Genomic DNA, 13,106 nt, shown 5'->3' with positions numbered 1-13,106 from the left:
ACCCAAGGTCATGATATCTGAATGTGATTTTGACAAGTCAAAACAACCCAATCTTACTGCCAACTTGTCACATATCGACGTTCTGGAATGACCCTTTAGCATCAGTATTCATTTTCAAAGCTGAGGATACGTAAGCTGCTTTTCACCGCAACTTTTCAAAATAAGACTTCTAACCCTAACTCTAATCATAAGTCATGGGTACATTTCTCACTAGAAATGTTATAAAAACCATTGTGAAGTTGAAAATCTATCTTGAAATATGGCAATTTGCCACGGGCCGACCCATGGCGTCACTACGTGACTACGTGATACCGAGGGGGTACCTTTGGCGTCTCGTAGGTACCCTCCCGTGACGAGTTGGGAGTGAGAATGTGTTGGTCAAAACTCCAGTTCAATAGTTTTCAAACATCACTTTGACGAGTCAAAATGGTAATTAGAGATATCTTGAACATTATTTTGACTTGTCACATTTGGAGTTTGAGATATCTCAAACTTTACTTTGACTAGTCAAAGCTACAGTTCATAATATCTGAATTATTTATTTATTTTGAGCATTCAAAACTCTATCGATATATCTCAAACATCATTTTGACTTGTTGAAATGGTATTTAGAGACGTTATTTGGACTCGTCGAAACACCATTTCAAGATCTTGTTTTTTGACTAGTCAAAACTCCGGTTCCAGATATCTCAATGTTATTTTGACTTGTCAAATCTGAAGTTCGACATATATCTTAACCTTCATTTTGACTAGTCAACTGGTAATTAGAATGATCTCAAACATCATTTCGACTATATAGCCAAAACTCCAGTCCAAGATATCCAAAAAGGCCTTGGAAACATTAAAGGAAATCCTAGAAGTTCAGTCAATCTCAGATATTTTTCTTTCTTAAGTCCTTTGGAGCCGCTTTACATGATGTCTTTCTAACTTGTAATTGAAAAACTGAGGTATCCACACAGAGGTTTTAATCCCAGACAGACTTTGAAATAGCAGAATACCTTAAATCACATCGTCTGCACTATTCTAAATGAACGTGGTGAAAGTCTATTCAGGCGGACTCTCAGGAAGAGTCTGTCCTTTGATGATCCCTCATTCTTTCAATTCAAATCGCCAGACTTTGCCCATCTTTAAAGCGGCTTCGCCTGGGCAGAGTAGTGTGTTAGCCATCGGGTGTGACAGGAAACAGGGAGGCATAGCGGCTGTCAATCAAAGCGCCTCTTTATTTCCTCCTGCGTGCGCTGTGTGATTTGAGCTTCTCATTGTCTGCTTTCTTCTCCGCCCTATCGCTGTCTCAAATCTGACAAGCTGAAGATTTTTCCCTCACTTTGTAGGAGGAGAATAAGTGTGAAGGAGGTGTCAGAGTTGGCCCTGTTTCTCCTAATGACACACACACTGACACGCACACACAGACACACACACACTGACGCACACATACACAGCTAACAGCAGTTTGTCGTAACACTTTAGTGGACTGTTTTTAACTCAACATCACAGTTTTTTTATACAGAGGTGACATATACCATAATTTAAAAGACAGGCTGACGTGTCCATCTGGGTGTGTGTGTGTGTGTGTGTGTGCAGAAGTGTACATAGTACTGATATATCCTACTCAAGTAGAAGTACTGTTACTTAGTAGAAATTGTACAAACGTACAAGTAAAAGTAAGTCATAGTCATAATATATTCAATTATAATTAAAAAGTAGCTTAATGAAATAGTACTCAATGTAAAAGTTAGTTACTTTCACCCCCTCATGATTATTTTTGGTACTAAATCTTTCCCACAGTTCCCTTGGATACAGTAAACATCTCATGTATAAACATAAAAAGGAAGAGACCACATCTTGCACATTTGGAACATAATTTATTTTCCGCAAAGGCACCTGTATAAAATAAAAGGTTTTTCAAAATGTACATTTAAAAAAAAAAAAAAAAAAAAAAAAAATATATATATATATATATATATATATATATATATAATAACACCAGACATGAACATTGAAGAACAGTCATGTGGAGACAGGGCCACCTACACGTGAAGGGGGAATAAAGGGGAGAGCTTATTAGGGCCCATCCATATTGATCTGAATAATATCCACTGATATCCAGTAAGTTTAGTATTATTCGGGTCATACTATATAGTCATCTTAAAGATGTAAATCCTTGTTTTAATCTGAAATAAAATGGGTTAAAGGTGACAAAAAAAAAAGGTGGAAAAGGTGGTGAAATGGGAATTAACTTGATTAAAAGTTGCAAACTAGAGTGGCATAAAACAGATTTATTAAGTGTTAGAAAAAAAGGGTTCAAAGTGTCAATATTGGAACAATTAGTTTAAACTGGCAAATAATGGGCCTGACAAATCATGAATTGGATTAGATTGGAAAAAAATATGCATGAGAAATGGTGAAAAGAGGTTAAAAGTGACAATAATGGATTATTAATATATGCGACATTAGGTGGAAAAGTGGTGGAAAGGGTTTATAAGTGCTGAAAATGTCTTGAAAGTGTATAAAATGTGCAGAAAAGGCGTTGAAATTGATGGAGAAGTGGCAGAAATGGGAGTAATGTAGCAAAAAGGAGCAGAAATATGTCAGGAAAAAAAAGTGATGAAAATAGGTTCAAATATGGCAAGTTTGGTGTACTTGTAGATAAAGGGTAAAATTAAGCAAAACTGGGTTCAAATTGTTCAAAAAATGTTGTTAGTTTCTCAAAGGCATCGGGCGACCCCCTCCCAGTGTCTCGAGACGCCAAGGTTAAGAACCCCTGGCTTAAGGTAGTAAAAAAAATTTTAAATAATTTACTCAGTAACGGTTTGGTATATAGAAATGTGACAAATTTACCTCTTTTAAAACATACTTAAGTACAAGTGAAATTACTCATTTAGAAATATACTCAAAAAAGTGCAGTACAAGTACCGATAAAAGCTACTCAATTACAGTAACGTGAGTACTGGGACTTGTAATCTGTTACCTGCACCTCTGTGTGTGTGTGTGTGTGTGTGTGTGTGTGTGTGTGTGTGTGTGTGTGTGTGTGTGTGTGTGTGTGTGTGTGTGTGTGTGTGTAAGACAGAAACAGTCAGTCTTTCCAAATGCATCCCCGTGCTTCCACAGATCGATAGTAATCCTAGGTTGGAGCCGTTTATTTTGGAGCGTGTGTGAGGCCCAGTGGGTGACATTCACACTCGCACATGTGTGCAACTGCAACATTATAAATCTTCCCTCAGCTGGAGTCGGCGCACACATAAGCACAATACCACACACACACACACACACACAAGCGTGCTCACCCCGACAAGTACACATTCAGCACACACTCGGCGCCTGACAAAGCCTCCTGTTGGGCTGGACTCTTTTCTATCCTTCACTGGGAAGACCTCACATGGCTCCAGGCAGAAAGAGATGAACCAATGTGGCTCAACATCATCCCCCACCAGAGTCACAGTTTCTGGGAATCGTGAATCTCAGCAGTTTGCAGAGCTGGAACTCTTTGGATGCTGACACAGAGCCACAGGACGTACAGTCCAGAGTTTTTAATTCCCATTCCCACCATCACACAGGAACGGGGAAATAAAACATTCACCCATCAATCACAGGCGTACACTTACCAGGGTTGGGGTCAATTCCATTTTTTCAGCTACAATTACATCTTCAATTGTCTATGTTCAATTACAATTGAATTATGATTACAGTACCAGGCCTTTATACCGATAACAATTAAATTATGATTATTTTGTATCCCCTAAAAGTCAAATACCATTACGTTCCTAATTACTACAGTTCAATAACAATTAATCACATATACTGCGTCTGAAATAAATAAGCCCATAAAACGTGTCCTCCTTGTGTTAGCTTTCTGTTAGCATCTCTTATGATAACGGGTCAGTGTTGACCCATGGCCTGAATCAGCTGTAAAATACACTAAAAATATCATATTACTATATTATCTATCATCTAATTGTAAAGTTGTGCGTGCTAAAATAAACAGCATTTTTTGGCAACATTTAGAAACAAACCACATTTAAAAAACATATGCACTATACTTAGTTACTTTTCACCAGATTTACAACATTTGTGAAATTTGAGATTTTTTTTTTCTCAAAATGTTAAATCTTAATGTTCAATGTTAACTCTAAATCCAAATGTTAAATCTAAATGCTATATGTTGAATGTAAATGTTAAATCTAAATCTTAAATGGTAACTCTAAACGATAAATCTAAAAGGTAAATTTAAATGTTAAATCTAAACGATAAATCTTAACGGTAAATTTAAATGTTAAATCTAAATATTAAATCTAAATGTTGAATGTTGAATCTAAATTTCACGTACTTTGCATTGTGGTACAGTACTATCGGTGAATTTGCATATTAGCTAAAGATTTACTTTCACCCGTGACATTTAGATTTAACATTTAAGATATACATTTAACATTTATATTTAAATGGAACATTTAGTTTTAACATTTAGATTTAGATTTAACATTGACATACTTTTTACAAGAAAACCAAATATCACAAATTTCACACATATTGCAGTAAATCTGGTCAAAAGTCAGCGCCCCATAAGCAGTTTCTGTGTGTTTCTCAATCACAAAATAAAGTGTATCGGGGACATTTGATAAACACAAAATTAATTTCAAAAGTGGTAAATTTTCAGGCCTGTTGTGGTGATTGTAGGCACTTTTATATATGTGTGTATGTTGTCATTTTAGCATCTTTACATTTCAATACATTGATCATAATATCTTAGGTAAAAACCTATCTTGAGTTTGAATTTAGCAATAGCTATAGACTCTTTGTAGCGCTTCGAGATGACTTTCGTTACACTGTAAAATTGTACTGTCCCCATTAAAATAAAACCTAACTGTAACCCCCTAACCCTTCTAACCTTAACAACATGTATGGGTGGGAAAATCCATTGACAGGTAGTAGGAAAACTTGATATGAAAGACATTTTGATAATTAATAATTTTGTCAACTACACGTGTGTAAGCCAGAACTGTAACATGGTTCCCCTGGTTTGCATTTAATTAAATGATAATTCACAATTTTTATACAATTTTCACGCCAATTACAATTACAAAGTAAATCAATTACAATTCAATTATAATTACAACAGCAACAAAATTAGATATAATCAGGCCATAATTGTAATAATAAATTACACAATTACAATTGTAATTGAACCCGACCCTGACACATACTGTACATTTACTATTATGTATTACAGTGGCTTGATTTCACATTTACAATCCATAAGTGGGGAAGTGATAATGCTGCGGTTTAAACACACTACCCACAATGCATCAGACCAGTTTACTTCCCAAAGGCTGATCTGTCAACAGAGAATCACAGCAAGCGTGCATCATCAAAGGAACAGTAAAATATCATCCATCCACCTTATTATTAAAACCCTTTAAGCTGAAGAATAAACCACTGAATGTCGCAAAAATAAATAACGAGAAAAGTTGTCAATTGACTTGAATGACCATTAACGTCAGAGCTACTAACAGTGAGATAAGTAAGCTAGTAGTAAAAGTCTGTTGCTGACATATGCTCACAGATTTACAGTGGTGGGTAAATAACAAATGTACTCAAGTAAAAGTACAGTTACTTCATAATATAATTACTCAAGTAGAAGTAAAAGTACTCGTAAAAATAAGTACTGGGGTAAGAGTAAAAAAGTATGTTGTAAAAAAACTCCAAAAGTAGTGAGTAACTTCAGATGCAATTTATTACTTTCAAAACAAGCCATCACTCCCTGATTGAAAGGCTTGGATACATTCATTGAAAAAATAAATAAATATTAAATAAAAAAAAAACAAAAAACAAAAAAAACATAGCCTGCATAAAAAACAGAATGAAACTTTTTTTTTTTTCTTCTCTAAAAGAGAAGATATTTATTTTTAAACTGCATTTTTTTTTTAGCTACATTGATATTAGAGAAGGTGAAATAGAATAAAGTTGTTTGAGATTGTGTGTGGTGGTTTAATTTGAAAAATAATAATAATGTATTTAAGCGCTTTGAGTCTTCTGCCTCATCCTGCACTGTATGTCTATTTGTGTGATATCATGTATTGATTTTTTAACTGTGCAAAATAGATGAATAAAACTCAATAAAAACTATATATATATATATATATATTGGACTGCTGCTGAGTGGTCTAAAGTTATGTTCTCTGGTAAAAGTACATTTCCCATGTCCTTTAGAAATCAAGGTCCCAGACTCTGCAGGAAGAGTGGAGAGGCACAGAATCCATGTTGCTTGACGTCGAGTGTAAAGTTTCCACAGTCAGTGATGGTTTGGGGTGTCATGACACGTGCTGGTGTTGGTCCACTGTGTTTCCTTAGGTCCAAGGTCAACGCAGTCGTCCACCGGGACGTTTTAGAGCACTTAATGCTTCTTGGTGCTGACCAACTTTATGGAGATGCAGATTTCATTTTCCAACAGGTCTTGGCATCTGCACACAGTGCCAAAGCTACCAGTACCTGGTTTAAGGACCATGGTATCCCTGTTCTTGATTGGCCAGCAAACTTGCCTGATCTTAACCCCATAGAAAATCTATGCGGTATTGTGAGGAGGAAGATGAGAGACGCCAGACCCGACAATGTAGAAGAGCTGAAGGCTTCTATCAGAGCAACCGGGGCTTTCATAACACCTGAGCAGTGCCACAGACTGATCGACTCCATGCCACGCCACATTGCTGTGGTAATTCAGGCAAAAGGAGGACCAAACAAAGTATGGAGTGTTGTACATGCTCATACTTTTCAGTTGGCCAACATTTCTAGAAATCTTTTTTTTTTGTAATACTCTATTTTCTGAGATACTGAATTTAGGGTTTTCATTAGTTGTCAGTTATAATCATCAAATTTAAAAAAAAATAAATAAACATTTGAAATATATCTGAAATAAATCAACTTTTTCATGATATTCTAATTATATGACCAGCACATACAAATATATATATATATATACATATATATATATATACATATACATATATATATACATATATATATATATACGTATGTGTGTGTTTATATATATGCAGGGTAACTACAAAATAATGCGTTACTACCCACCACTTTTTCACCACTTTCTAAAATGTTTCAGCTTTAACAACTCCCACGTACTGGCTAGTCTGCTATGTTGAATATTGTCTTCACAAGCTAAATGAACTACAGTGTGATACATGCAGACACAGAGTCCTGCACACAGCGTTTGCTCGCTGTGCCTTTCCTGAACTGTGATGCGCTGCGAGCTAATGACCAGCTAAACTCTACTGTAATGCAGCGTGACTCAAGCACATCTCTGTAGTCACTCAAGCACTGCTAAGAAGAGCTCAAGTCCTCTTCTCTGTGGTGAGAAGTTATTCAGTTTTGTTGCCCGTTGTTTCGACACTTTCTGCTAATCAACACCCCAACATGTTTATCTATTTATGTTTTATCCAGACACATTAATGCAAATTTTAATTTTCCGACAGCATGTCCTAAATCATTTGTGTGATTCCAGCCCAAGTATTCGCACCAAAGACTCAGGAGTGTGAGATGGGCTTGTCTGGGCTTGATGCTGGAAGCATTTTTCTGGAGGGAATCATTCTGGATCAAGTCAGGGAGTAAACACCACGGTATAATATTTTGATCATGGCATCTGTAATAAGTTGGATGTTTTTGTAAAAATGTGAACATGTTAAAGGTAATATGTTTGAAACACGACAAATGCACAGCTATTTCACGCATTCTGATTAAAATAGTATAGATTTAAGCAGGGGTGGACTGGCCATCTGGCATACCGGGCATCGTCCAGTGAGCCGATCCGGTCCGCTACGTTTTTTTTTTTTTTGATGAGTGAGTAAAGGCAGACATGGTAACAGGTGGCCAAAAATGGTCCTAAAGGTGCAAAAAGTTGCCAAGAAAAGAGTGATAAGTGACTACAATGAGCCAAAAACAATCAAGAGTGGCCCAAAAAGTGGCAAAAAAAGAGGAACCAAGTGGTGTGATGGAAAAAAGGAGCTTAAATTGGCAAAATGTGGCAAACAATAGTAAAAAAAAAAAGGGCAAAAATGTGGAACAAAAAGAGGCAAAGTATAGGGAAAACGGAAACAAGTGGTATTTATTGGGAAAAAGATAGCTTATTGGGATGAAAAGTGGCCAAAAAATAAAAGAACTTGCAAAAATAGGAAAAAAAATTATATTTATTGGCAAAGTCTGAAAAAAGTTTTGAAAAGTGGCAAAACATGGAACAAGGAAAGCTTTCAAAGTAAACAGTTAAAAGGTTAAAGTTAAAGTTTCCCCTTTTAAGGTTTTCTGGGGAGCAATATTTAAAATTCAGATATAAAGAACCACATGTTGAGAAACACTGACTTAATAAAGGCTTCTACGTGGTGTCCTCTGATAATGTAGTGACTGATCTGGACAGAAAATGCCAGGGCTGGATTTAGTTCCCAGTCCACCTCTGGATGATATACAGTAGGCCATGGAGACATACGGAATCTGGTAGAAATCTTTAAAATATAGAAGAGTATTTGTAGTTGTGGTGGCCTGAAGGTACGAAAAGCATTTTTGTGATCAGATAAGTGTAGAAAACATTGCAGGAAATCTAGATGTTTTATCACCACCAATGTGGGCCCTTGAGTTTATTTTTTAAAAACTCCCATTTGTAAACTTCTCAACAAAATTCTAAATCAAGGTTTGTAGTCACAGATCAGCGCCTGACGGCGTGTGAAAGTCTGTTTAATGTCACGCCGAGATTCCTACAAAACTTTACCAGAAAACTTAAAAGAAAAAGAAGCTGATTTCACTTGTAGTCGTTCTTGCATTTAGGAGTAAATTACAATTTCACATGGGAACAATTCAATTACATTGAGCCCATTTTATGTGCAGTTAGTTCACCTCTACCGCTTATAAATAATTCACTAGATAGAAAAGACATGATCATCTTATTTTATTAGAGTTGATGTTTTGAATAGTGTGACATTTATCGTCTTACTGTTTGTTTTTAAGAACACAAACATTTGCCACTATACAGTACAAAAAAATGACATTTATTTGAACCTATGCAATATTTCAAACATTCTCACATGACTTGATTTTACGCATTTTTACATTTTTAGAACATTTTAACGGTGAATGACCTGTTTTGCCACTACTTTAACACATGCTACATACAAACAAACAAATGAATTCCAGCTTTTACATTCCTTTATTTTGACCAAATGTTTTAAATCTATCACTTAAGCAACGCCGGATGCCCTTAACATCTTTGCAGAGACAGATTAATGGTGCAGTGAGGGTAAACGTTGCATGCAGCTCTCTGGGCACATGGGACCTGACCATTCAACTATCTCTGGGCTTTGCAACAGTCAGCAATACAGACATATCCTCAGCGAAACACTCAGCTCAATAGTGTACGTCCTTCATTGCACCATAATCACCTCTCGCTACTACACACACCCCCCCCTGCTCCTCAAGAGGCTATCTGCTTTCTGAAATACCCATTTACCTGAAAAAAAAGACCGCAGAGACAGCAGGATTTGGATAGTGACAGTCATTAGCGAGGCTGCTTCACAGCAAGACGGTTGTAGGTTCACACGCCATGTGTGGATTTTCTACAACTAATCCTTTTTTCAATTTTTGAGTGTAATTTAATGCGCCCGTGATTGTTTTTCTCCATGTGTCAGCTCTGTGACGTACTGGTGATCTGTACGTGGTGCAACCCTGAACATGGATAACGCACTCATCAGGGTTGGCGTCAATTATATGTATACATATATTTTTTTTTCAGTCACATTTACATTTTCTATTACCCATGTTCAATTACAATTCAATTACGATTACAGTGAACAGCATTTTTTTCCAATTACAATGAAATTACAATTGTTTTTTATCCTAAGAAAGTCAAATACAAGTACGTTCTCAATTAGTAAAGTTCATTTATAATTAATCACAATTCCTGAGCCTAAAAAAAAAAACCTAAATAAAGTTAGAAAGTGTCTATTCGTACGGTTAGAATTAGGATTAGGATCAGGTTTCGGTTTAGGGTTAGGATTAGGGTTAGGTTTAGTCTTAGTCACGTGACCTAAACTGGCAAAATAAGGGCGCTGCGTACAGATAGAATGTCAGTATATTGATACGGCAACCGGATGGATAGCCACTGCCATAAAGTTAAACCTCCTCTTGTGTTAGCTTTCTGTCAGCATCTTTTGTGATAACGGGTGCTAAATCAGCTTTAAAATATACTTAAAACTAATATCCATCATCTGATCTCTTTCCTATCTATTTCTAATCTATGAAAATAAAGTTTTTAATATTTTTGGTGTGGGTGTCTGAGCCTTTTTTGTGTCAGTATAACCCTCGATTTAAATCTTTTTTTAAATGGTCAAATGTGGGATAAGCTTGATATGAAACATTAACATAATTGTTAACTACAGTACATATGTGTAGAACTTGAACTGTAACACGGTTCCCCAGTTTTGCGTTCAATTATAATTGACAGGGTTGGATGGATGGATTATAATTGACAATTTTTTTATCAAATTTTCATTACAATTACAAAGTCAATTATCTGAGCTCAATTACAATTATGGCAGCAACAGTTTTTTAAAAATTACAATTATCATTAGTAACACTTTAGTTTAGTGAACACCTATTAACCATTAATTAGCTTCTTATTAGCATGCTAATTAGTAACATATTGACTCTTGATTAGTCATTATTAAGTACTTATACAACCAGTAAACTATTAACTAAGAGTTTTTCCTTCAATAACCTCAGAATTATTACTTATTAGTAGTAAGTAAGTTGTTGTATATGAATTAGGATCTCAACATGTGATGGTTAGGATTAGGGTTAACGTTAACCCTAATCCTAATCCTAGCCCGGTTTGGATTGCGAGACTGCCATTAAGTGTATAATAATGTATTAATAAGAATAAGGCATTAATAAATACTTAATAAGGCATTCATAAGTACTTAAAGATGACTAATTAAGAGGTGTTCCCTAAACTAAAGTGTTATCAAAAATGATAATTACACCATAATTGTAATTACTTATCAATTATGCAATCACAATTATAATTGACCCCAATTATCTATAATAACGTGTACTACAGGAGTTTAGGATCAACTGTATAAATCTGCATGTTGCTAAACTGGCAACTAGAGATTTTGTTGTAATGTTTTAAAAACTTTGTATTTAAAGATGCCCTGTGATGGACTGGCGCGCTGTCCAGGGTGTACCCCCGCCCAGCGCCCTATGAGAGCCGGAGATTGGCACCGGCAGACCCCCGCGACCCTGTTAAACGGGAATAAGCGGGTATGAAAATGGATGGATGGGATGTATTTAAAGATACACTAAGCAAATTAAAAAAAAAAAAAAAAAAGATATAACTCGGGGATCATCAAAGAGGCTGCTGGGATTCCTGCAGCATGTTGGGAACATTAGGATTAGCATTGTGCTGAGACAAAAGGGTAATCATAGGTTATTCCCTGCCATATGTCTCCTTTATGAATCTATTAGGCCGTTGTTCCCTTTCTGCTGTAGTGTCATCTCTTACAGTCCTCCTCTCTCTCCAGCTCTCTCACCCGCTCGCTCGCTGTCCCTGGGTGGGATGAGTCATCGAAGAGAGAGAAGAGAAGAATGTGTGTGTTTGTGTGTGTGTGTGTGTGTGTCAGTCCTCCTGAGGTGCTCTGCCCTTCACTCACCTCAGTTTCATCTCAACCTTGCTGTTAGGCTATAGACACTAGCTCAAAGTATACACAGCAAAATTCACATGAAAGCAGCTTTAGCAAATCATGTATCACGTCCGAGTAAACAATGGAATATTTCTGGGTACCTGATGAAATCCTCTTGTCATTTTTTTTTTTTTAAACCTGTGAAAAAATGATCATGCCTCAAGGGATTTTTATGATGCCATATTGGAGGCAACGTTGGAAGTGTTCACATTTTCTAACTCGTTTCCGCTAATGGGAGCAGTCCATAGGCGGAGTTTGAGATTTTTGCCGGGGGGGGACAAAAGAAAAAAATAAATTAAATATACAGTATGGAACGTCTCAAGATTTTCCGCCAACCACAGTGTGTGTGTAACATATACAATAATGCAAAAAGTTAGGAACATAATTGATACTGTTGACTACAAAAAATTGCGTGGACACGTCATTTAATGTTGTAAATTCATGATAAAAATCAGGCCAACGGCTGCTTTCTGCTTCATTTTGGCTGCAGTACCATACATGACCTGCTGGGTGCAGTGTTGCTTCACCATTTACATTGTGAAGAAGAATTGCACAACAGAAGAAGAACCAACCTAAAGTCTCAAAAGTTTGGGACCATTTCACTTTATAGTACACACCTGAGGCAGAACTGACATCTGTATCATGAAACTACCAGTAATATGTTAGAATCAAAGCAGTACATGTACATTCTATTAAGAATTGTATATTTGCAAATGAATGTGGGAAAATTGTAATGACCCCCCCCAGTTAGCTATGAAGACTGCTGTGAATTTCAGGACACATTGGTCATCCACTCTTTGAATGCACCTGGTAGCTCCAGGTTGCCATCCCTTGGTTCTTCCCATTGTCTACACCTGTTTGAGGGTCGCCTTGCCATCAGTATGAAGTAGTGGTGCTCCTCCACTGGAGCAGGTGTTGCTCTACAGTTGCTTCAGTCGCAGGCATTCTTTCAGATACCTTCATACCCAGGAAACCCCCACCCAGCAATAACCTTTCGCTCTAATCAAGATGCGTCTCAACACTTTCAGTTTTATATCAAGCCTTAAAGCAGAAATAAGTAACTTTTTCATCTTAACAAACCCTTCTCGTAGTCCCTGTGAGGGTAATACAAGTGTTTATGGGGTGATTGGGGGGTCTTTCACCCCTCCTGCTGTCTCTGGCCAGAAAACAGCACTTGCAACTTTCCTGCCTCTGACCCGGTGGCAAGACGTACTGCTTTAAGGCAGCCCAATACAAACTAATGCTAGATTATGACCAGCCCCGTGGCTGCACACGATTGTCTACAAATTCACGTTTCTCAAACTTATATCATGGTGGAGCCAGCAAAACAAACGCAGAGAAGACCTTTGTCCGAGAAACGGAGCAACTCCATGCAGTGAC

The sequence above is a fragment of the Gouania willdenowi genome, chromosome 24, assembly GCF_900634775.1.
Source record: "Gouania willdenowi chromosome 24, fGouWil2.1, whole genome shotgun sequence".
Taxonomy (NCBI): Eukaryota; Metazoa; Chordata; class Actinopteri; order Blenniiformes; family Gobiesocidae; genus Gouania; species Gouania willdenowi.
The sequence above is the reverse complement of the archived record's forward strand: the minus strand, read 5'-3'. Positions refer to the sequence as shown.